The following is a 25,557-nucleotide window of genomic DNA, read 5'->3' as shown; positions in this document are numbered from 1 at the left end:
ACCTAACACTATTTAGAAGCAAACTCTAATATCTGCTGATTTTTCTCCTATCTCTATCAATGTCTTGGAATAAAATTGATTTCGCATACGTAAGCAGTCTTGCGCTACATCAAATAAGCTGGCTCCCACTTCCAACAGTCCGATTTGGCTCCAGTCCTAAACATTGTTGTTTGAAATGTGCGTCTTTGTTTGGGTGGCTGCCTAAAGGTAGCAGCCCAGTGGGAATCGCTGATGTTCAGTCATCAGAACGGATAGATCAGAGGAGACAGCTGGAAGGATTCAAACACACATGCACTCACACACGAGTGTCCTAAGGGACGATGTGCACTATGCCAGGTAGGACAGATCTACAAATGACGCACACATTCTACAGCACACATCACAAACGGGGGCCTTGGGCTGGCATGCATATGTAGGACTTGGACTGCTTCAGCTGGGAATGAAGGAGTGAGCTGAGCCAAGAAATCGTGAAACAGACAGATGTCAGACACAATGCAGGAAAATAAATAAACTGAACCTAGTTTTCAGGAAACATTGGAACAAAAACATGGTTACCATAATGGTTCATTTTATGCTGTATTACCGTTTTAAAAAGCATGAAATTAAAATTTCAGAAGACATTTTATGCAGCTAGACTGAAAATATTAAATTGCTCTATTAGTAATTATAGCTCTCTCTCTCTTTTTTCTTTAACATAAAAAAAGGACCAATAGCAACTTAAGACGGTAGTTGTCTTTTTTGAAATGCAAGGGGGGAATACAAAACCTTTTTAATGCAGAAATGTGGGTGGTTTCTTTTAACCGAGGACAATGGGCCTCATAAAAGGAATTCCAGTGTTTTATATATAAAATCTGAGGAACACTTCTTATTTTATAACCTTAAAAGAACAATTTGTCTTAATTTGAAGGGCAATGTCAGGATAAATAAGTTACATGATGTATAAGAGTTTGAGTTCCTCCCTGACTAGAGAATCGTGGTTTTAGCTGTGTACAGGCCTTTAGTAGGTTACTAAATGGTAAATCATCACTATTGTAATAATAATGACGAGTCAGATTTTTCCACCCAGTAAGCAGAATAAGTACTTTGCTTAAGGTCACATCAACATGTTGATGAGAGAAGCTCAAATTGAACTTGCAACTTTCCAACTGCTGGAGGGTTACTTGTCTCACTCTCTCTAAACTGGGACAAAATAGAGCTGGGCCATATGGAGCAAAAATAAAAGAAATATATTTTCTGTAAAACAATGTAAATTCAAATTAGAAATCTCATTTTTCTAAGACTGTTTCAGTACAAACTGAAAGAACAAATTAGACTTGAAATCAAGTGATTACACGTTTGAAAAATCCCTTTAATCACTGTGGAACATTAAAAATTGCAAGTAAAAAAAATATATATATTGTTACTTTTGAGTATAACTTTACACTATTAGTTGCAGTCTCATCCTGTACAAAGAGCTTGAATAGTGGTGCTCCTAATTTCTGCTTCGTGTTTGTTTTTTCCCTCGATAAAATATTGTGCTTTAAGCTTACATTGCACTAATATACTAAATTAGTATATGTGCTGCCAAATCCTTCTGCCACACTTTCCATCAATTTGCTGATGGACTTGTGGACATCACAGCCGGTTAGAGAACATAACATGGTTGAATTTATCACTCAAAGTAGTAAAACATTACGTTCTTTTATTTTTATTCCCATTTGTTCTTTGAGTGGACTTGTACTCTGCATGGTTACAGGAAAAACAAACTCTTCACTATATGTTGAAACCCATGGGGATTCTGGGTGATTCAGCATGGGAGCCGTTCATGAAGAGGATCGGACCAGATCTGATTTTCAAGAGCCACCTTCACATCCTGCTGGACTAAGACCAAGACTGTCACCGCATCCACCATGACTGTCAAGAACAAGGAAGCTCAGCCATCTATGCACATGGAGCATAATCCAAGGTACAATGTTAATTCCAACATAAAGAGCACTGCAGCGACTAAATTGTATGAACATTGAGTTGTTGCACCTGATTCAGTTTTACACAAGACAGTAAATGAAGTCTGCTGCTCTGTGAATAATGCACGGTACAGTGGATTTATATCATTTCTCTACTGGGATGTAATGTAATTCAGATAACAGCTGTATTTACAAGCAGCTAACATCCATGTTATTCAGCATTTAAACAGGTATATAATTATATACCTAACTGTTCTGAAAACTATATTACCTTCATCACCACTTGTTTCAGTCTTGTTTTTATTCATCTTGGCTCATCTGAGTCATTTTCTGGCTCAAACTATATGAATATAAAATTGATATCTTTGAATTTGCAAGTTCCCCATCCAACTGCCTTCATCTACCTAAACAAAAATGATTTAGAAGCTGTCAAATTAGTTGTTCAGTGTAAACTTTATTAAAGCCAAAAAATTACCCTCAAGCGCAGCTCCGTGTTTTAGATGAGTGTTTACGCGTGTGTGTGCGTTATGGTTGTTGAAAAGGGAATGCACCTCAACATTTGCCTTAATCTTAATCATAATTGTTTCCTTTTTGTAACAGATGAGAAAGAACTAAAGTTTTTGAACCTTCTTATCCGAACTAACAAAATTAAAGTGATATTTAGTTATCGTCTGCTCTTTAACACATTAACTGAGCTTATTAATAATCTTTGAATAGCAGTAAAGACGTAATGAATATTCACGTCTTTATAATGTCCCACTTTTAGTTTTGCTCACTCTTTGCATTTTTAAAAAGCCTGGACTGTTTTATATCAGTCCAGGCTTGCTCTTTTCCCATGTAATATTCTTGTTTTTTATTTTTATTTTTTTAACATACTAGACAAGTACTAACATGCTACAAGAAAAAATAATTATTTCGCTGGTAACTAAGCAATAACCTTCAGTCATAAAATTTCAATATAGATTTTATAGTTGCATAAAATAAGTTGTGTTGAGGAATGTATACACGCATTTGCAAGGCCAGAGATTATGTGCAACTCCTTTATTTCATACTTGTATTTACAGTATTCATGATCTTTGATTTGCATGTTGTGCTTGTCAGCAAAGAAGAAAAACATTTGAAGTGCTCTTTATGAATACATTTAATACCACTTAAAACACACATGACTGTAACTTCAACATCTGTTTTGTTTTTGTTGCTATACATGCATTGTTTGCTAGAAAGGTTGCAGGAATGCTTGTAGGAATATGACACACGAGTCTGATTTATTTGCTTCAGGTGAGGAACAAGAATTGTTAGTTTTTCTAGACTGCCAGAACCAACAGATAGGTGTTGTAGAACTAAATACCTTAAATGAAAGCCAAAAATCCAAGGGTAAAGTTAGGATACGCAATGTTCTTAATTACCTAACTGACTTTATTACTAGTAAATTTTTTTTTGTCCCATTACCCATTTTCATCTCACTGTAGCCTTGGTAGACATTGTGCATACAGAATAAGTATAGACACCTACCTTGCCATAAAACGTGCTTTTCATTAAAGAACCGAGATGCTTTGATGCTCCCAGATCATTACAATCCAGATAAATCACCTTGAAAAATGCTCCATTACCAGCCCAGAGGGGGCACTGTGTTGCTGTGCGCGGGGAAGCTGATCCTTCAGGTCAGGTGGGAAACTGCAATACTTATCCCTCCTTACATCACCTCTCCTCCTGACAAAGTGCACCGAGTGCTTCAGGGGCATACTAATTCGCCCGATGTGTATTAGCTCCCCGTGTCTGCCATTCAACACAGTGACAGTAATTTGGCAGAATGGTGGGAATAAGACTCATCTCTGTTCCGTTTCCGCTCAGAAGCTGAGAAGATCTTGTGGAGGATTAGAACCAGCACAAGGTAGCAGAGATTTAACCATAACCGACAAAAACATAAATGTCCAACTGTCTTAATTGCTGTTAACACTATAGCAGTGATATACACTGGATCATAGGCATTGCAAGAACTAAGTACACCCCATAATTCTATAGTTTGTTAAACCATTCTGGAGGAATTTCGGCTCATTTTTCTTTACAACATTGCTTCAGTTCATGGAAGTTTCCAGATATTTATCGGTTCACTGCACTCTCAAAAGTTTCCACCACAGGGGTTCAGTTGGGTTGAGGACTAAACTTTGACTGGGCCATTCCACCACATTAATGATATGGTCCCTTTTCAACCACTCCGCTTGAGATTTGCAACTGCTAAAGGTTTTGACCAAACTAGCTTTTGGACAGATAACTTCCCATTTTACTTCAGAGTAGAATAGGACATAGAAAGGTTCCCTGTTGAGTCAAAGACTGCAAGATATTCAGGTCCTGCGGTTCCACCATGGTTGACAATTGGCATGGCATTTTGTGCTGTTTTTGGTTTAAGTTGAACTATTATGGAACTGTGCAATAAAACCAAACACCTTTACATTGGTCTTATCTGTCAAAGGACATTATTTCAGATGTTTGCCGCCATAATCATATTGCAGAGGTGAGCTTTTCTTTAGGAAGCCATCCCAATAGCAATATTTGTTTCATCTTTCTATTTTTCTAATTCTCATTCATATATTTTAACATTGAATATGCTAATTGAGGCTTGTAGGAATTTGACTGACTGTTGAGGATTTTTTTTTTTTATTTGGAGACATTGGATTGTCTGATTCTAGGGTGAATCGGAAGGTTTAAGTGAAAGTTTCATCAGAGAATAATCGACAATTACTAGAAATTCTTGATGGTGGCTAGTGGGCACAACCGGTTATTAAAAGAGGCTCAAATTGGATTTGATAGCTTTTTTTTTCCTTTTATAAAATAAATTACTTGAAAATTCGATTTCATATTTTTTTAGGTTACCGTTGTTTGATGATGTTTGAAATTAGATGTGCGATAAATGACAAAAACTAAAGAATGAACTCAAGAGGGAAGACAGTTTGTCATTACACTTTATCTTTCCTCATGCATACACACCCACCATTATATCTGCAGTTTGTGACGGCTCAGAGTGATAGGGAAACTTTTGCGTCATCAATTTCAGATTTTTAACTTTGTTGTACTTTTTGATTCTTTGCTGACATGAAATTAATTCAGACATCAAATGGTTTGAAAAGGACATTCTAACCTGTAAGAATTGCTTCTCTATCAATGTAGATGTTTCTCTACTTTGACATGGTGTTTAATATGCATGATTTATAATCTGACAAAACTCCTTTTATGCAGATGGTTCACGCTTGCTGGTCATCAGCTAATCAAGGGTATTCAGCTTTCACCATCTGGCTGTTACAGCCCGTCTTCAGTCCAATCCAGCCTTGTTGTAGATGGTCTTTCAGGTCAGTAAATGCATCTTTTTTTTAAAATCCGTAATTGCATTTAAATGCCATCTTGTCGATTTAGAGCAACGGCTAAAAGAAATCTTTATTTTTTTTTATTCAGAGTATCGTTCAGAGTAAAGGCAACTCCTGCAGTTTTAACTTTTGAAAAACTAGAAATGTAGCTTCCTGGTGCTAGGGGATGGAGGTTGGTTCCTTATTCAGCATTTCAATTTCAAACATGTTTGTTTCTAGTGCCGTATATAATTCCCAAACATCATTCATATTCACCCTTGAAAGCAAATAGTTCAAGGAAATGTTTCCTTCCACAGAGAAATGCCTCACTTTGTGAACGTTCTTCATTTCAAGAGGCAGCATCTGACTCCTAAAAAAAACAAAACAAACAACAAACCGCGTCACTCCCGAGTCCATGTGGAATTCAATACTTCTTAGAAATCTTTGTCATTCCTGCTGCAGGAACATTACAGAGCTGATTTATTCACGATTCTGCAATGAGCACATTTATCTTTAGGCTGCTTGTAAAGCTGATTCATTCAAATGATCAGTTCCCTTCTGATGGTTATGTTTTGTTTGCATTTCTGCAGTTTCACATTGCAAGAAAATTAGTGGAGGGAGATCGAATTTCTGTATCGATCCATCAAGTCCTGCATACCTTGGGCATGATCTGCTTTACTTGGTGTAGATCAGCTGCCTAATTTAGGCGTAGTTTCTCTTTGGAAATAAACCCGTATATCTCCCTTCCTGCAATGGATCTCATTTCTAGCAGAAAATGTAATTTCCAGATTTATTAGGCGTCATTTCTAAGATTGAAAAATGCGTGAACAAGGACACACGTTCTAGTAGGAATGTTTGTTAAATGACTCAAGCCTGAGTATTTCCGTGTAAAGCTATCTTTTCACATTTAGACATGACAACTACAGCTTTATTGCGTTTGAATTACATCATCTGATAAACGAAGTAGTTTATTATAATCAGATTAAAATAAAATGATTCGTAGTTTCTAAAAAAATTTTCCAAAAAACAAAAAGTGTGTTGTGTGGCATGCATTTTTGTTCTGGCCTATTTATTCTGATACCCCTGAAATAAAAAGGAAAAGGGTTAGAAAAATGGTGACATTCAGTGAGGTTTATGGCTATATATAAAGCCCAAAACTGATTTTAGTTAGAAAAACTGATTTAGCTCATATTATCTGGCTGCTTCATTGAAGAAGATTGCCAGTGAGGAAGGAGAAGCAGTTCTATTCCAACTGTATTTATTGTACTTTTCTGCTTCCATTGTCCCTATGTGGCTCATTACTGCCCCTTATCTATGCAGCACTGTACTTACAGGTACATTTTCTGTTTTTTCATGACGGATCAGAAAATCTATATAAAACACACATTCAATAAATGTGGAACGTCAGCATGTATAATCAAAAACATCACACAGCAACAGAATGCTCTAAAAACCTGGACCTCTTGATATGACGGAGGCTAAATCTCATAATTTCTTGAAACATTGAAATGAGACTTTGATAAGGAAAATATTGGTGGTTGGCAATGAATATTGTCATTCCGACGTCTCATAAATAGCCAGCATTCTTCTTGTGCCTCTACAATGCCAACACAAATGCTTGTGTGCAACACTAACAAATGAAAGCTAATACCACAATGTCTGGTGTATTTTTCCTCTCAGAAAGATGACAGATGAAAAAGCGAGGGAATGAGAAAACATTCGAGGCAGAGGGCAATGGCTCCAAAACCCAGACGGACCTGGCGCAACCAATCTCGGCTTCACAGGCTCAAGTTGAGGTACGCTGTGGGGAAATCGCCGGGTCTTCGGGGCGGTGTCGAGGGAGAGCGAGTGAAAGGCAAAATGAGAGAAAATGGCAGCAAATGAAGTTGGCGAGCTGTGGAGTATTGTTTCCTCCTGTTCGTTGTAATGAACAGGCCTTTGGAACAGACTGGGGAAATTGGTCCCCAGAGGGCCCCGGGCCTTTTTCATCTGTCAGGTGTGTTTGCCACACACACAGACATTCTTTCTCACTAGGCACACACAAACGCACGCACCGGCGGACACACATTTGTCAAAACCGTCCGAGTACGCAGACACACACCCAAACACAAACGGTTGAAAAGCACAGAGGTATTGTTTGTATACTCTGTGATGTCCATTTAAACTTAACCTTGTATTAGTTCTGTTGATGAAGATAGATGGTGCACATGTTGTGTACATGTCTAACTATGAAGCATCTACCTTCATCTTCCCTTATTTCAGAACATGTCTGTGTAGTTAATCTGATGAAGACGAGGTATAGCTTTTTATTTAAGAGCCTTTTGATTCCCTTTTTCCAGTTTGAGGTTATGAATAACTAAAGTAATGTTACATTTCCCTTGGTTATATGTGTTTATTTGTGCTGCAGCAATAAATAAAATATTAATGGCATCGTTGCTCCTCTATATATCATGCGGTATTAAATTTATTCACTTAATGTGTTTGCTTTTACCAAGTTCAAGCTTAAAGAGTCCCACTCTTTTAAGAGCTGTACAGTCCGCACAGTGTGCCATTAGGGAGCAGTGAATAGCAAATGCTCCGAGTATAAGTGTAGGTATGTCTGCATTCAGTGGTCCAATAAAAATGTAAGTGCATATTTGATTTGCTGTCACAGCTAGCTAGCTACCTTTAACATAGAAGATATTGAGTGATGCATAGTATTTATTGATGGAAGACATTTTGACACGTTAAAAGGTTTAAGATTAACATGTAAACATTTTTGAAACACAGTTCTGGGTGGATGTTGTTGGAAAATGACATTTTAAAATTCTTATCCTCCCACTCCCACGTGTTTTGTTGCAATTACAGCTGCAAGTCTGTGTCACTAACAGTTTTGTAGATGTAGGAAGTGAAATTACTGCCCGTTTTTCCTTTAGGAAATAGATCAGGCTTAGTCGGATAGGATAATGTTTGAACTTGGTCTCATCTGACCAAATCACATCTTCCATATTTGCTCAGTTCTTTACATGGCTTACGATGGAGCACAAACATGACTTCTTCTTGCCTCCTTTCAACAATGTCTTTCTTCTTGCATCTGCTCCGTAAAGGCCAAATTGGTGGCGAGCACAACTAATAGTCGCCGTGTTGACAGATTCTCCCACCTGCGCTGTGGATCTTCGCCGATCCTTGGCTGCTTCTCTGATTAATGTTCTCCTTTCCCAGACTGTCTGCTTAGGTGGATGATCGTGGCTTGGTAGATTTACAGTTGTGCCATACTCAATCTATTCTAAGAGATTTGTGAGAAGTTCAACACTTGGGATTTTGTTTCATAACCCAATCCTCCTTCGAAATGCTTAGCAGCTTTAACCCCGACTTGTCCGGTGTGAACTCTACAAAGTAATTTTGTTTTTTTTACTAATATCTGACAAACCTCCAAGGCCTTTAAAGAATAACTGAATTTCTATTGCGACTTAAATTGAACATAACTGCACTCTAGAGATAAGGTGACCTTCTGAAGGCAGCTAGTTGCAGTGGATTTTATTCAGCTATGTTTGAGTAAAGGGGGTTAATGAAAACAAAAAGTGTGGAGAAGGACTAACTTGATGATTATTCCTAGGGTCTGGACTTTAATGTGTTAATTTCAATTCCATAGATGTTGCGCTTTATAAATTTTAATGCTATTAACCACATTTTTAATGCATATTTATTTTTAACATTGGAAAAGCTTGATCCGGAAATTTTTGTATAGTCGTTTGTTACGCCCATAAGTCTTGCGCTCAAGTGACAAACTTTGCAATTAACTATCAATTTTATTTGAGTCCCATTACTAAACAATTTTTACTTCGTACGCCCATGATTACAATTTTTCAAAAGTCAGTTTTAACATACCCCCCTGCCACCTTCTAAAACTCTCCAGCGTAAGAGTTAATTTATCCGCCGAGAAAAATAAATACATTTTGGGGCTTAATTGTGGTTGTACTGCCCTTAAGTGATATTGATCTTGCAAATAAAAAAAGTATGTGATCCTGCTGAGCAAGGAGGAGAAACTGTAAAAAGTGTGGGTGAGTATCTCCAGCATGAACACCTCTGCAATCCATCAAGACAGGATGGTAGGTAGTCCCAGATGGCACTGCATGTATGGTGACTGATTGCTGCAGTTGGAAAAAGATGAGACACTCTGTTTAGAAAAACGCAAATTTTTTTTCTTTCTTTTTTTTTTTGCCAGCAATGACTGATGTCTTTGGGGGTTTTTTTTTACATCCTGCAGAAAGGCGCATGCATTTAAAACAAATGTGTATACAAACAGATATGGGGATGTTACATGTGCGTTTTCAGTGTAACACAATTTTAGTACAGTTTCATTATAAATGGTAAAAATACTAAGATAGTCTGACAGTGGTTTTGTCTCTTGCCGTGTTAACTAGCTGCAAGGAATCTAATCATCAAACCCACCAGAAAAAAAAAAAAAGTTTCTCAACACAACAAAAAGAGTCTTGTCATGCTTTTATTTTTTATTTGTAATACAAAAAGCTACTGAGGAAAACTTCATATTTCAATGTCAGGGCTGTTTAGCCCTTCATGCCTAATCACAGTGAGACCAAACCAGGTATTTACATGCATTGTATTAAAATAAATATTTACTTGGCATTTTAGACTGGTTAATTAGGGTCAAATATTGTAGATATTATTAGACTAACTACTTCCACTTTGCTGACCAGTTTCAGCCAAACCCAGTGACTGCTGGTCACATTTTACACCCAAACTTCATCTCTTGGTCACATAATTTCTTCCTGAACATGACAGGATATTACATGGTTATTTATTCTTCAGTAGAAAATTATTTGTAAAAATGAATGTGGCACTTTCAGGCATCTGGAAATAATACCCAACAATTTACTAGACTTGTGAAGGTCCACAAACATGTTTCTGATATTTTGATTGATTTATTTTAATTTATCCACGATGTCACTCACGGAAAACTGTTAGGATGGTTAGTGAAAATGTTCCCAGGTGTCTCCAGTTGACTCGACTGTTCTGCATTAACTTAGAATCTATTAAAGCCATGGCCTCGGGCTTAACAAATTGTTTAAATCAATCGGTGATATTGGTAAATCTAAACTTAGGAATTTTAAGTTTTGATTTAAACTTAAAGAGAAAATCTATTTTGGCATTCAGTTAATAACAATAATTCCAATTATCTTAATTGCCTAAAACAAGAGAGGTTTAGTCTGTGTGACAAAACATTTTTAGTTTTGACACTTTAATCATTTATATCATGTTGAGACCTAATTCAGGAAACGACCACTAGCTTAGTTTTGAGGCATTCCTAGAGACAAAGACAAATACTGAAACTAATTTATTTTCCCAATATTTTGCAGTAAAAAGTTAGCTGCAATACTACTGCTGAAAATTGCAAGGAGAATTTCAGTAGCGATAATCCAGGTTGGTTTTCTTCAAAATCCCGTATCTGACCAAATATTGCATCCAAGCAGMGTTGTGGGGTTGTAGTATTCCACACATTCAATATATTGTATAGCTCCACTGCTTGGATGCAATATTACCAAATATTGCATCCAAGCAGTGTTGTGGGGTTGTAGTATTCCACACATTCAATATATTGTATAGCTCCACTCTGTAGTTGACTCCTTATATAGGCTGATGAGGAAGAAACTTTGGACTCAGAGGGGCTTTAACAACCTGCTTCCTCTTCATATACAAACACCTGACCAGAAGGGCCCTGCAGTGCTTCCTAATATATGAAAAGGGACTTTGTAGTAACTGAAGTTGTTTCCAGTAATTTCTGATCTGATTGCAGTAATTAAATGGGCCAGTGGAGGGGTGAGAGCTCCGTCCTCACTTTCAGCTCAGTGATGTCCGCCCCCTTTTTAGTACAACAAGCACTGAGTCTCATTACACACAAGGCCGGTCAACAATGTGTAAAATGGAAAAAAAAAAAAAAGATGGTGCTCAATTCAAGATTGGGCAGCGCTCTAACCTTTTTTTTTGTTTTGCTCCTCTTCTCTCAACTAGCTCAGCTACCCATCAATCCCTTCAATGTTTATTGTCAATGAAATATTTAGTGTGAGAGGGGAACCTGTGTGCACAGCTTGCAGGTTTCATCTCACCCTGAAACAATGTGTGTGGGGAAAGTGCGCCCGTGTTGATTTAGATTCAGGACCTTGATGCAACGATTCTCGATAGGTTTGCATGCCCCATCCATGGCCAGGCTTGTATATTAGCCATGTGCATCTCAAGGTTCGTCTGATTTAATGCAGCTGTCGACATACCTTCAGGTGCTGCCATGTTGTTGCTGTCAGGAGTATCTGCGCTTTGTGCAAATACCGAAACTTTCCCGATTTCTAAAAATGCCACAAATCTGTCAATCGTATCGCGTTCAGTTTCCAAATTTAACAACAGCGAACCTTGCACAGCGAGCTTAAAGGGATTTAGGAGATTTGTACCCTGGAGTTGCCACAAATTCTTGGTGTGCCAGAGCCAGTCATTAGATAGCTCTTAAGCTGCTCAAAACTCACTAGCAAATAAATACTTGTAATTTAAACAATGAATATTTTATGTTGGGATTAAACTTAAAACTACAGTTGTGGATCCCTCCAAGTATTGTTCCCCAGGACATTAGGGTCCTAGGGAACCCTAATGTATTCCTGGGGAACAGAATACATAGAATGTACTGATGGATTCTATGTATTTTGTGGGGATTTTATGTGCTAGACCAACACAATGTAATCCCAGTGAAATTAACCGTTTTTCATTTTGTGTACTAATGCATCATGTTCAGCTGACCATTTTCCCTTTTGAAGAAATGCATAGCGGCAACACTATTTCACTGTGAGGGTTGTGTTTTCGCAGTGATGTGCAGAGACGCACACTGCTCGCAGATGTAACTGGATCGAAGTTTGATTTGACAAAGGGCGTGCTTTTAAACATAAAAGCATGCCAATTTTCATATTTATCATTCTTTTTATGTACAATCGTGAACAATTTTCTCTCATGAAGCCAGAGTATAATATTTTTGAATTTTTCTGGATCTAATGTGACAAAAATGTGAAAACATTTGTGCTCAGTTTTGTTTGAAATGAGAGCATTTGGTACTTTGGAACGAATCAAAGCCTCACATTAAGCTTTGGAAAGTGTTCAAGTGGCAACATGAGCACACAGCGGGGGGTGTGGGTGGTAAGGATATTGGTGACTTAATTTAATCAAAGATCTTTTGCAGATGCGTCGGACTCATGTTATGTATGCATTTCAAAGTAAAGGTGGAGAATGTTTTCACTGATAGATTCCATGCAAGAGAAGATATAAGTATGATGGATTATAACTGGAGTTAATATTCAAAATATGGTTGTTTAGTCTTATTCCCTTGTACATTTTTATACAGAACAACTTTAAATATACATTACTGTAACTCACCATAGCAACAGTCCATTTAACACAGTTGTTGGCAGATGGGAGTGCGCATCAAGCTGGCGGCTGGTTTGCGTATGAACAGCCTTGAGTTTGTTCGGCTGGTGTTTATTCTTTTGCCGTAGTGAGTTGAGAGTTGGCCTGAATTTTCTCTAACTAGGTGGAGAATAAACATATCAACCCACTCATCAAGATGGTCCTCTTGATCACTTTGTTTAAAATCTTGAAGTTAAACATTTACTTCAGTAGGTACCCTTTTTATCCAGGTCAACCTCATGGGGTTCAAAAAAGGTCCTTGAATTTTGTTTAAACCCTGTTGTTGTTCTATAATATGTGCTTTACGTACACTTCTTTATGCAAAGTCCCAGGCCAAGTTCTTCCTATACGAGATGGAAAAATTAAAGACATGGAAGTGATATTGAGAAAGATCACTTGGCTTTAAGCATGGTAGCAGAATGGTGGAGAGGATGTGGTAAACAAGCCAAACCGTTTTTAAACAGATGTGACACCCCGGCCCCCCTGGCCATCAGCTCACTTCACAGCTCAGTAAGCGGCCCTGATGGCACCCCACCAACCTTCACACACTCTTTACCTATACACACAAAGACCCTCTGACACACAGACTGTCCACTCACATCCACATCTTGAAAGCTGGTGTATGTTTGTGGTAAAATGCAGACCTCAAGCAAGTTTGTTTTAGACAAAAACACATTTGCAATATAAAATATGACAGTACAGATTTAAAAAAAGAAATAAAAATCAGGAGAAGCCATGTTTTTCTTTTGCCTTGCTTTGAGAATCCACGAAACAATTCTCAGCATGTGAAATCTAAAGATAGCTTCATCTTGGCTAAGGGGTGAGATGTTATTTTCCCCAAAGGACCACATTAGGCAGGTGTGACTGAAGGCCAGTCTGTGGCTTAACACAATTTATTTCAAGCACGTGTTTGATGACGAGCTTCAAATATGATTCTGATCTTCCTTTGTCAACAGAAAATGAACAGTAGAATGCGACCCACCATAGTAATCTCTAAAAACTTTATTCGTAGCACAACCCTTTGGGATCATGTATATTGGTGGCATGATAGCTGAGCTGGAAAGTATCCAAAATTGTTGATTTACAAGACGGGAGAAAAAATATTTTAATCTAGTGGATGATGGGGAATTTTTTTTAATTAGATTTTAATACTAAAAATGGAGAGGGTAAGGGGAGTTATTAAAAGTTACTCAGCAAGGTCTCATGTCATTGTATGTTTAGTTTGATCATTTAGATCAAAAATGTATTCCCTAGTTTTTTTTTTTATTATTATTTTTAAAAAGTCAGTCCATATGTCTTTATGAAGATACTAAATACAAACCCCATTTTATATAACCTAAAATATTTCCTTGGAAAACTGTTAGTGATGCAGGCAGTGAAAATATTCAGACACCTGGGTTAATGCTTGAACACGAGAGAGCAAAAACGGAGATCTGCATCTTTTCTTCTGTCTCGTTTCATTTATTTTTTTAGTTTAAAAATAAGCTCTGCGTTTGGGGTTTAAAAAAATATATCTTTAGAAATGGCTGCTGGCTTGATAAAGATTGTTTTACCTAACGATGTATTTTGGAGAAACAAGAGTTGATTCTTGAGTGCAGCTGTTGGGGAGTAAACAAGGGTATTTTAAAAGCTGCCCTATGGAGATGAGGGGAACAGCAGATGTTTTCCCACTAAATGTGGTTAAGATTAATCAGTTTGCAATGACTGAAACTCATCTCTGCTGAATAACTGTCTCAAGGCATGTGGTCTTAAAAGGAAAAACAAGTCTCTGAGCGGAGCTTCAGCTGGGCTTTCTGTGCAGGTGTTTTTTGCATGTTGTGTATATGTAAATATATATTTCTCCCCCCTGTTTTTTTTTTTTTTTGCATGAATGAGAAACATTCTGTTATTGTTGTGTTTGCATGTGTATTTTGTCATATGTGAGCATATTCTTTGAAAAGGAGCCAGCCTGTCTGTCAGGTCTGCATTATTTTTATTTATTTATTTTTTATAAACCTTGGCAGCAGACGATGGATCGCTGAGCCTCAAGCTGCCACACACCCATCCTGCCGAGGGCATCTAGAAGACAGACTTCAGCATGCTTTAACATTTCCCTGAGCTACTTCAAACCAAATTTTTCTGCTCCTTCCCTTTATTTCCGTTGTCCTTGTTGGACGTGGGAGTAAACCAGCGGGATGCGACGGTGTGACGATGTCTGCATGTCTATTCAGAGATGCATCTGCTCAAGTTCTTTCTTCTACTCTTGCCTTTTTTTATGACACTGTCCCTTCTGTGCAATGCGTGCATTTCCCATGGTGCAGTATGTGCCACTGCAAGTTTGTTTGCCTGTTTGTGTGGGCCTCTCGGTGTGTGGTGGTGTCTGAAATGGTCTGTGTGTAGGTTGTTTTGTTTTTGAAAGTGTTTTGTGCCGAAGGAAGGATTTCCTCCCGTGTAAAGGAGATGGGATATAAATGAAAGAATAGAGTGTTACATTTTTCTTTGCTGACAAAAGTTTAGTGTTTTTAAATTGAATATCTTTACGTATTAAGGTTTGGTGTGTGTATCTAAGATAAAAAAACACAACAACAAATTGATTATTTGACAGTCAGAACAATTCTGTTCAGGTGTGAAAAGTATGTGTGCGACAACTCTGTCTTAAGCAGATGTGGTTGAAACTAGCTGTCTCCTTGTCAGCTCCCCAAATAGGTGATCTTGGACAGTAGCAACTTGCAATTGAATATAGACTTCCATAGTGTGCCGTCTGGTAGTAGTAGCTTAGCTGTTAAGAATGGCCTGCCACTAATGTCATTTAGTAATCATAGTTGGGGTTGGATTGGCCACACTGGTTAATCAACCCCAAGCCCAGAAGGATTATGTTGCATGTAACAGCTGCTTTAATTACAACAAAAAATGTTAGCAGCAGTAACAATGTGTTTTCCTGTAATAGGCGTATACTTCTAAGAACAAGTATGGACTGGTTTCTTGAAGGTAGGACCTGCAACTGAGAGCACACACCTCCAAATTGCACATACGTTTATTTTGGCTATTTGCTGGAGAATTGGCCGTTTTTTTTCAACTATCAAATTTGTGTAAATTTGTATCTTTTATAAGACTTGTGCAGCACCAAAAGATTCAAAAATGAAGACTGCTAACACAAATGGCCCATGAATCGTACAAATTAAAAACACAATTGGGTAAAAATTAAACACAAACTTTATTTCTAAATGTGTTTATGCACAATAGTGAGTAGAGGGAAACTTATTGTCATTAAATCTCGTCTAGCTCGGTTTAGAAAAGCATTATGTTATTCAATGGGAGTAACCTCTATTTCAGACATTAACATTCTTTTAAAGAAGTTTGCTAAGAGACAACAGTCTGTTTTAAAAATAAATAAAAATAAAAAGCAATCCCCACACAGACATTGCCTGAAGATGGGCAAAAAGAGATTCCATTATGAAAACAGCTGTTTCTCAAGATGACTAATCTAATCAAAATCTATAGTCTTCAAAACGTCAGCTGAAAAGCAATGCTGCAGAGATGGCTATGGTTAAGTCTTCCAACCCTATCCCAGAGCTTTGTCAAATGCTCGTGCTGCTTAATGCCAACTGCAGCCTGGAAAAATTAGCAGGATCCTGGAGGCCTGCCAGTTCAAATTCTCAGACCAGTCAGTAAAGTAAATGACTAATGCTCTCTCCGCTCACTGAGTAATAACCAAAGAAATCATATGTCGAAATGGCCTTAAGCATGGCGCTTAATCCCCTGACTGCTATAGAAAAGCTGCTTAGTTGCAGGAGACAGGAGATGACTTTCTCTAAGCAGCCTGTAGGTGTGATGTGTGTTGCCGTTTAAATATGTGCTGCAGAGTGCAGTTTAGTAAGGCGCTTGGGTGTTTAGCAAATGCCCAGAATCAAAACCCACTATATTACCAGATTTAAAATTTTGGGCCTGGGACTGTTCCGAGAAGAAAAATCGTATTTGTGAAAAATACAAAGGCATTTGTGCTTTAGATGTTTGCTTTGATGGTAAAATCTATTACCGAGGCGTTAGTACTTGAGAAGACATTTCATGGCACACACAATGTTTCTAACATTCTCTTTCAGAGTTTCTTACACAAGCCAAACAATTAAACTGCGGTTTTTATGTGTTAATCACAAAGCATTGCTGGGCCCAATACATCAACACTTTGTAGAAACGCATTCTGCTATATTTACACAGCTACAAATCTTTTGTTTCTTTACGCATGTATTTTATTTAGTCATTTATTTAGCAGTATTACAAATTATTTTCAAAAACGGTCAACTCAAGCTCAGTCAGATTGGATGGATAACATCTGCATGTTTTGTCACAGATTGTCATTTGGGTTTAGGTCTGGACGTTGTCTGGGTGATTACAACATAAGAATATACTTTGTTCAGAATCATCTAATTATAACTCTGGCTGAATGTTTAGGGTTGCTGTCATGATGGAAGGTGAACTTCCAACCTGGTCAACTATTTTGTAGCTTTTAACAGGAATAAAATTTAAGACTGTTTGTGGTCACATCAAAACTTTCTAGGCTCTTAATACGGAAACATATTTAAAATCTCACTGCTCTGTGAAAACTGCAGTTGCTTGTTTGCATTCTGGACATCCACACACAGGGAAAAAAAATACGCCATTATCATAACTGACCACAAGTGGAGGTTTTTCAACCCACATGATGGATTGTTTCCTTTATCCCCGGCTGGTTTTGAACCCTTTATTTTTGGGTCTGCTCTACAAAGAGAAGGAGCCACCAGGGACTTCACCGACCGCTTTACTCCACTGAGTTTTAAATCTCCAGTATGATGATTCCAGTCTCTGAGAGCGCAGTACTCAAGAGCCTAAGAAGAAGCTGAGAGAGTTGCAGAAAGATTGTGGGAAGAGTGAAAATGGAAAACTACAGAGCGAAGTAAGAAAGTGAATCCTTTGTGATTGCGGAGTACAGTGGTAGAAATGGAATATTAAAGCTCAGTGAATAGGCTTCTCGCATCAGAAGTATTTTGCTCCTCTGGTGCTCCTAAAAGTCTTTCTCTTAAATTCTACTGATCAAAACGAACAGCAATTCCTTTTCTTGTTGCATATCTGGAGGCAGTGTTCTTTACCAAAATATATTAAACTGCTTAGGGATTTGAAGTTATCAAAGTCTGATATTACATGAAAGCAGACTTAAGTTGCACGTTTGTTTTGCACATTTGGAAATCATAGAATCTGGGCGGTTGCGGTATTGAAAGGCGAGGTTTTAAGATTAAGACGCCAAGATTTAGAGAGCAGATGGACCATCGAGGCAACATTACTCCCAACACTGGCATTGAGATTGCTGTGGAATGGGCCAGGAATCCCTCCTTAAGCTCGCCATCCTGCCCGGATCAAGGAAGAACTGCCTGAATCCCTGTCGATTTATTGAGTACGAAGGAGAAAGATAAAAATAACCCCCACTTTCCTATGACGAGGAGGAATGTCCAGGGTTCAGCTGTACCTTCGTTTGAAAGTCCTCGCTTCAGGCGCTGTTGCTGGAAATATGGTGGAGGAACATTAAGGCTAAAATTGTCCTTGAGTTTGTTACACCTCCTCCTCTTATTCTTTACCTTTCCAACTCATATGGGAAAGAAACCCACACAAGCATGTTCTACAGCTTGATGCAACAAGAGATCTGCCAGAAACAAAAACTCTTCTCTTTGTGCAAATGTTCGCCTTATTACAACCACCAGACTATTTTTACTCTGGCTTAAGCATTTTAATTTGCTTCACGAATGGAAATTTGCAAAGTGTAGTAATGTTTGTATTCAACCCTGCAAATCTTAAGATTTACTTCTGAGTTTGGGCATCTACAGAGCAAAACATTTGACCATCATGCTTTGCAAATTAACTTAAGCACAGACAAATTCAATTAAGTTCATTGCTGGACCTGTTGATCCTCAATTTAGTTTGAACTGATGAATATGCTTTGATTTAAACCAATCCATTGTAGATCTGGCTGTATAGCCTTTATTGTACTGGACTGGAAACCAGATTTACACAATACACAACGGATAGTTTTTCTGTCAAAAGATTATCCCATTTGAAATAACCCAGAGTTATGCTTCTGATTAATGCTCATCTTGCCCAGCCTTGTCAGCTCAGGTAGACATGTTGAGTTCTATGCTCTATCCAAAAACATATACTAAGGTTTGTGGGTGTTGCATGAGGAGAAACTTCAGTGCAAGTTATTTGTAAGGCACCTTAGTCTCCAATATTATGACAAGCAAGGATGGATCAAATTAAAAAAGGAAAAAAAAAATGGAAGGAAATAAATAATTTAAGGTCTTGATTAGTGTGGATATGATCTGGAGGAGTCTATGAAATATTCATGCCTATTGCCAATCTATTGCACCAACTGAATGGCCCGTCATCAGCCAGAATAAAGTCTGCATATCATCATGCCGTTCAGCAACAAACCACTATTCCCTCACAGCGCTTCTTTAGTTTCAATGAATCACGACATCTGATTACAGATCTCGTTAGAGTAAATATGCGATTCATGTGGTTCCAATATAACATGGCAATATGTAAAACATCATTAATTGTATTCATTTCCAGTCAGCCTGAGCAGATCGCACCAACATGACAATGATCATCTGGACCCAGAGTTGTGTATTTGCAGCAGTAATAGACTGCTGAAGCGCAGCATAAATTATTCAGTCTTAATTGTCATTTTGAAATACAACAAACCCTGTTAAAAAGGTCTTGAGTGATGCAGTCTGTGTGCAGGAATGGGGCAGTGATTATATTATAATATTCTTGTGGGAGCAGTTTCAGAACCTGCTCCAGTTTAGAAGGATGAAAATGCCTTCATGCAACAAGTCATTCAATCTATAAACAGCAGCGCACCAGATTGGAAGTTAAAGGCAAAGAATGTAAAACCTCTGTTACTTACAGTTAAAACCAGATCTTTACACATTTTGTATAAAACTGCATTCCTTTTGTCTCGCTGTCTGACATTAAATCAGGCTAAAACCTTTTCCTCAAAAATTTCCAAAATTTGTTTGGTTTTCTAAGTGGTCAGATATAATAGTCTGCTAAAAGCAGAATAAAAAGCCGGATTAGTTTGCGAAAGCACCCAGGGCCAAAAACATTGTCATCAAAAGAGGTCTGGGTTTACCCAGGGAACTGATCCAAATACAGAGATAAGTAGTAACTTATTACATTTACTCAGTTACATTTACCTGAAGTTTTTGGATTTTTACTGCACTGTATCTTTTTTTAACTCAAGTCAAATTTTGTGACTAACTTATCTGAAGAAAAACTAAAAATGTCCAGCAGCTACCGACACACCTACAGTTTGTTAAAGTCAGCCTTCTTGTTCATGCAGCTTTAGGCATCAAGTTGACAGTAAACCATTTTTTCCATATTTCTGTGACACATTGCTTCAGACTGTGTTGCACTCAAAGAATAGTGATGATTCTTTACCTAAGCATGCCCCCTCTTGGCCCCTGAAATGCACAAGTCTGTTTTCCCATAATGGCTCCGCTACGATACAAACTCCCGAGGGAGCCTTGTCGCACTCGCCTTTCTCGCTCTCTGCTTTGCCGAGACTGAGAAGGCATAAGTGTGAATGGGATGAGAAGTAGTATACAATGTTATGAGTGAGCGCTGATGAGGGACAGTTATTATGCAGAGCTTATTATTCTCCCCCTGCACTAGGGGGGATTGTCAGTGCACCAGCAGCAGCTATTCATTAACGTTATGAAATATTACCCAACCAATTTCGTGTGTGTGGTTTACCCACAGGCAGCCGAAAGCTTTCAGTCCTAAATATTATACAGTTGGAAAACACAAACTATTTGGCCGTATTTAGCCCAGAAATATGTATTGATATTTAGATGCTTTTGCCCAGATTCAGTTAAAAACGGACACGTTTGTTGTTGAGGTTGGTCTGTCTTCTGTGATGTAGTCTAAACTCAATCAAGTTATATTATAAAAGTGTTTACACTTGAAGTAGAAATTAATTCTGCAGACCAACCATTATTCCCGTTACCTCTCTCATTGTACTCTGCCATAAATGAGCCAAACTGGAAAAGTTTAAGAGGCTCAACACAATTTGTATGTGAAGTTTTCCCACATCGATCACAAAATGGTACTTTTAACTATTGCTTGACTACTCCAGTCTAAAAATTATTCAACCTCTTTAAGAGCCATGATCCTTAGTCCTTTGTAGCTAAACACCAGTGTAGCTGAAAAGTCTGAGCCCTCTCCTTGTGGCCAAAGGCTTCCAGGTCACTAATATTCTGAACTTTGCATCCTCGAATTGTCTTTTTCAAATTCACCTGAGATTTTCAACAGAGATCAAGTCAGCCGACTCTGATACCCTCTCTAGTATTTTCTGTGACTCCTTGAGAAACCAAGGATGTTGAACTTTGAAATATGAGTTTTCATTTTCTGTTTGAATGTCCAGTGAGGGCTAAGCTTCAGCTTCCTCAAAGACTTCTCTAGGGAAACGTGAGGCTCTTTGGTTTCTTTTTATATCCCTTCCTTGTTTGTGCAAGGCACCAATACCTTCTTTGGACCACGCTCTTGACTTTGCAATGTTTCTAACATGCACTAAAATTTTACCCTCTACAAGTAAGTTTATTTTTTTCTTTAATCATTTTATCTCAAGCACATCTGGTGTAACTGAGAATGTTGCATCAGTCATGTCTGAGACCACATGCAATTTGTAAACACATGCTCTAATCAAGAATTTTATTTCTAAAAAAAAAATAAAAAATTATTTGGGGGAAACAAAAGGACTTTTCAAGAGTCACTGAAGGAAGAATTTGGTGCAGAATTTGGATAAAATTCTTGTAATATTAGAAGTATTTAAACTGTTGAGCATTTTTTTTAATTCGTTATACATACTGGAGCAGTTTTTAATTTTGCCAAAGGGATTAATTTGCTGCAGAGTTTTAATAAAAGCTAAGACCTTGGTGTCAGATTTAAAAAAAAAAAAAAAAAAAAAAGTTAATAGACCTGAACTGTTAAAAGATAGATGTAAGTATTTTTTTTTTTTTTGTAGCCATTTGATTTTTAGTTGTGAAAAACTTTACTGAGTTGACTATTTTGACATTTCTTTAGGGATTATGATTAACATCGTAAACAATATGTACTCAAGTCTCTTAGCCTTGAGCCATGATTAATTATTTAGATGTAGCAGCAGATGTGACATAATATAACATGTGAGAAAGCACACTATAAGGATTTATTATCAAATTAAAATATGGCCATATTTTGATTTAAAAAAAAAAAAAACTTGGCCTAATGCTGATGCTCTTCAATCATACTTTGACTTAAAGAAAAATTTTGATCTTAACACGTTCAAAGAGTGACTTCTCTTTGTGGTTAGAAAGAATGGGTAAATAACAAATTTCAGATTAGCTTTCACAAGTCAACATGTATAAAAACTGACCTTCAAAGTTTCTGAAAATAAATAGAAATATTTACTGGGGATGCACGATAGATCGGTATTAACATCAGATTTTTATTTTTTAACATATCAGAATCAATGTAAAAAATAAAAAAAATTTCCGTCATTCATTTGTGTACGTGTTTTAGAAAGAACTGTTGTCTATGTAGTATTTGTTCAGTAGTGTCAGAGTGATTCAGAGCAGGATTATGGGATATTTTAACCGTAGCAGAGAAGCAACATAAGCGAGTAAACGTCCAAAGTGTATAGAAAAATGGTGTCTGTAAATATTGCCATAATAGCAGCATTTAAAAAGCTTGGTGTTCCACTTTCTTGGCACTCAGGGGCAGAAGATTTATGCTGGGGAATGTATGCATTATTGATCTAAGATTGCCAAGAAAACAAGTCAGACGATGACACTTTAAAGGTCCACGTTTTCTTAATGTGTTGGAAAGTGAGTGGAAATGCGACCAATTTGTTGCTAACTTTCTCTTTGGTTCACACAGGATGTCACAAGCTGGTCATGTGTTTAAAATAAGATGATGACTCCAGTACAGCAACTTCTCACTTGATAAATATTCCCAAAACTCCAGTAATTTTTGGATACTTCTTTGATTTCTTTTTCTCGTTGAGATTAATTGGACTTCTTTTTTTTGCTTGTGACCGAACAATACTCAATTGCTAATTGCTCATTACGCACACAAACGATTCAAAATTATATTTTCTTAAATCCTTGTGCTCAATAAGTGTGGAAAATAGTTAAACTCTGAAATTCATTTCCAAGCAAATGGCCCCACTGCTGACCAAGTGCAAGCACCAAGGCCCCCCATCGCTTTAAACTCTGCTGCCCTCGTGTCTTATTACTTGTCAAGTATCCAGGTACTCTGGGAGCAAAGCCCCCCTTTCTCTCCAACCTGCTCTTCCCGCCTCACCTAATGCTTCGCCAGTCCCATTCCACAGCCTGCACTCCTAACCGAGATTATTTTAGCAGTGATTAATGTTGGAGAGATATGGAGACCCTGCTGCTTGACCCGCTGTTGCTCCCCAGCCAGCTGTTGGAGTGAACTTGTCAAAAAACGCTACTATTCCTGTCCCCTTTTATCACTACTTTTGCATCCCAATCGCAGAAATCTGCAGCTTGTCACATTGCGCTCTCAGGAGTTTGGTGGAATATGGGACACTAGTTTGCACACTGATTCAGTGTAATTTTAGCTCTGACGAAAGCAGCACTGGGTAACGTGTAAATAAATACTGGCAAGGGCAATGTTTCTCTGCCCTTGGGGTTACAGTCGAATTTCATATGAAGGCTTTCACTACTTTGTTTCTGCTGCGTTATAAAAAAAAATGTTTTTTATATAGTTGTTTACAGGATTTGCTTAATCAGGGAAGTGTAATTTAATTTTGCTTAATTTAGAGCTGCATGTGCATTGGGATACATCTCTACTAGGTTTACACTTCTAGGTAAATTTATGTGCATTCCTATTTAGAAATAACTCTTGCTCAGTCAGACTGCATCATGTTCTCAAGTGAATTCAGTTCTGGGCTTATTCTGATCGACACACACGAATATGCTTGGATCTAAATTATTATACTGTAGTTCTGGATCAAACTGTCTTCCCATCAACCTAACCAGCTCCCATGTCCCCCTTGCAGAAAAGCATTTCTACATGTTTCTATTGGTTTTCTCTATGGATGGTATTGAAGGAAGATCTTTAATTGGATGGGGGGGAAAAAAACTGGCAATCATGTTTCCTACTTGTTTCATCAGTGTAGGTTACAAAGTTTAAGAGTATGGTATGTATCTATAGGCCACCTTTTAGTTGTTTTTTGTGTGATGACTATCATTTAAAAAGACATTGTTCTGCAGATCTAAGTACCCCTTTGTCATCACAGCCTTTCAATCATCACTCATTTTTGCAGGACTGAAAGCATATCAGCCACTCTTGGCCACTTTCTATATTGTTGCTAGGGTAACAGGTGAAATCCAGAAGGTGGGTTATACACATTTGTGTGTATGTGCGCGCAAAACTGTAACCACATGATTATTTGAGGGTTTCCCAGTGACAAAATCCTCTCGAAAGGGTACAAGTAGGATAATTTGTGCAAACACTGTGCCAACTGAATGAGAAGGTCGATGACTGTGTGTGTTTGGATTACATGGATAACGATCACGCTGATGGATAAGTGCTTCCTAAAACCAGTGAAGGATAGCCTGTCTGTCCTAAACAATAAGGACAGATGGGACAATTCAGGGCAATTCAGGTTTTTGCCTTCGGCTTCTCTAAACGTGCTATTCTATTATGCACCTTGTATTTCCCAAAACAGCAAGACCTATCACCTTCCATATTGCAGTCAATGGGACATTTTCCACCGTACCCGTGGGTCATGGTAGGCTTTAATTGGTGAGCCAGTGATTTTCTGTTGTAGAACCATTGATTTTTATTTGCATAGTTATTTGTTGATGTGTTTACAGCCAGCAGCAGTCTATTGATCGAGCTTACAAAGGAGAGCACTGAAATAAGATGGGCAAAGTGGAGAGGGGATGATTAATCTTTGAACTTAAAAAACAGCAGAGGACCATTAAGGGGGCTGTCTAAAGCTTGGTGTTATGTTGCTCACTCATAATATTATTTAGGTTAAGCATTCTAACATAATATAGGTCATTAATGGGTAATTTGTGATTTTAATCCAAATAAACTGCGTCTTTTTTTTTTTTTTTTGCCATTTAAACATAACGGAGGATGGTTGAGTAAACGGATTGGGATGATTATAAATAAATTTAAGTGAAAGCTTTTTTGGGATTTTATCAGATCTTTTATTTATAAAGGTATTCTTCTTATCTTGGTACATGCTTCACACAGGAAAATCATTAGTGATGAATTGCCTCCAGTAAATAGTCACTACCAAAACACATGCTGCATTAGCTCATCTTATATTGTTTCAGTTGGAGACCAACTAACTTGTATTTATCTTATATGGATTTTTTAATTGAGGATTTTCACAAATCCTCAATTCAAAAATACTGCACTGCTCCTTTAACATCAAACTGTTGACGATCTCAATCTACTAGCATTGAAAACACTATGCTACTAGCATTGAAATGCTACTAGCATTGAAAACACAAAGTTTTTTGCCCTGTGTTTATGAATCTTTTGTATGGAAGGCAAGATGAAATGAAAGAGAGACTGAATTTCAACCACGCTTTGCTGGCAAGTTGATTACAAATATTTGTTTTGTATTACAGTCAGAGCACATTTTATACTCATTTGCACACACTTACCCTAACACAAGGAAATTATTAGCTTGGTTCTGTCCAAAGCATAATATATTGTGATTACTTGTAGTTTTGAGCTTTGTCTGTTTAAACAAAGAAAGTTGAAGACTGTTGATGCGAGTCATTTTAGAAAAGCAGGAACAGGTG

General features: G+C 37.6%; 1 long non-coding RNA gene across 1 annotated transcript in view; it reads left to right on the top strand.

Annotated features, from left to right (window-relative positions):
* Positions 1 to 25,557, top strand: part of LOC103459477 (uncharacterized) — a 33,239-nt gene that overhangs the window by 3,821 nt on the left and 3,861 nt on the right. The window contains exons 2-4 of the long non-coding RNA XR_532754.2: positions 1,736 to 1,945; positions 5,178 to 5,287; positions 6,962 to 7,077. This is a non-coding gene — a long non-coding RNA (uncharacterized LOC103459477). The remainder of the gene's footprint in view (positions 1 to 1,735; positions 1,946 to 5,177; positions 5,288 to 6,961; positions 7,078 to 25,557) is intronic.

Source organism: Poecilia reticulata, linkage group LG23, assembly GCF_000633615.1.
Source record: "Poecilia reticulata strain Guanapo linkage group LG23, Guppy_female_1.0+MT, whole genome shotgun sequence".
NCBI classification, from domain to species: Eukaryota; Metazoa; Chordata; class Actinopteri; order Cyprinodontiformes; family Poeciliidae; genus Poecilia; species Poecilia reticulata.
This window is presented reverse-complemented; position numbering and strand designations above follow the sequence as displayed.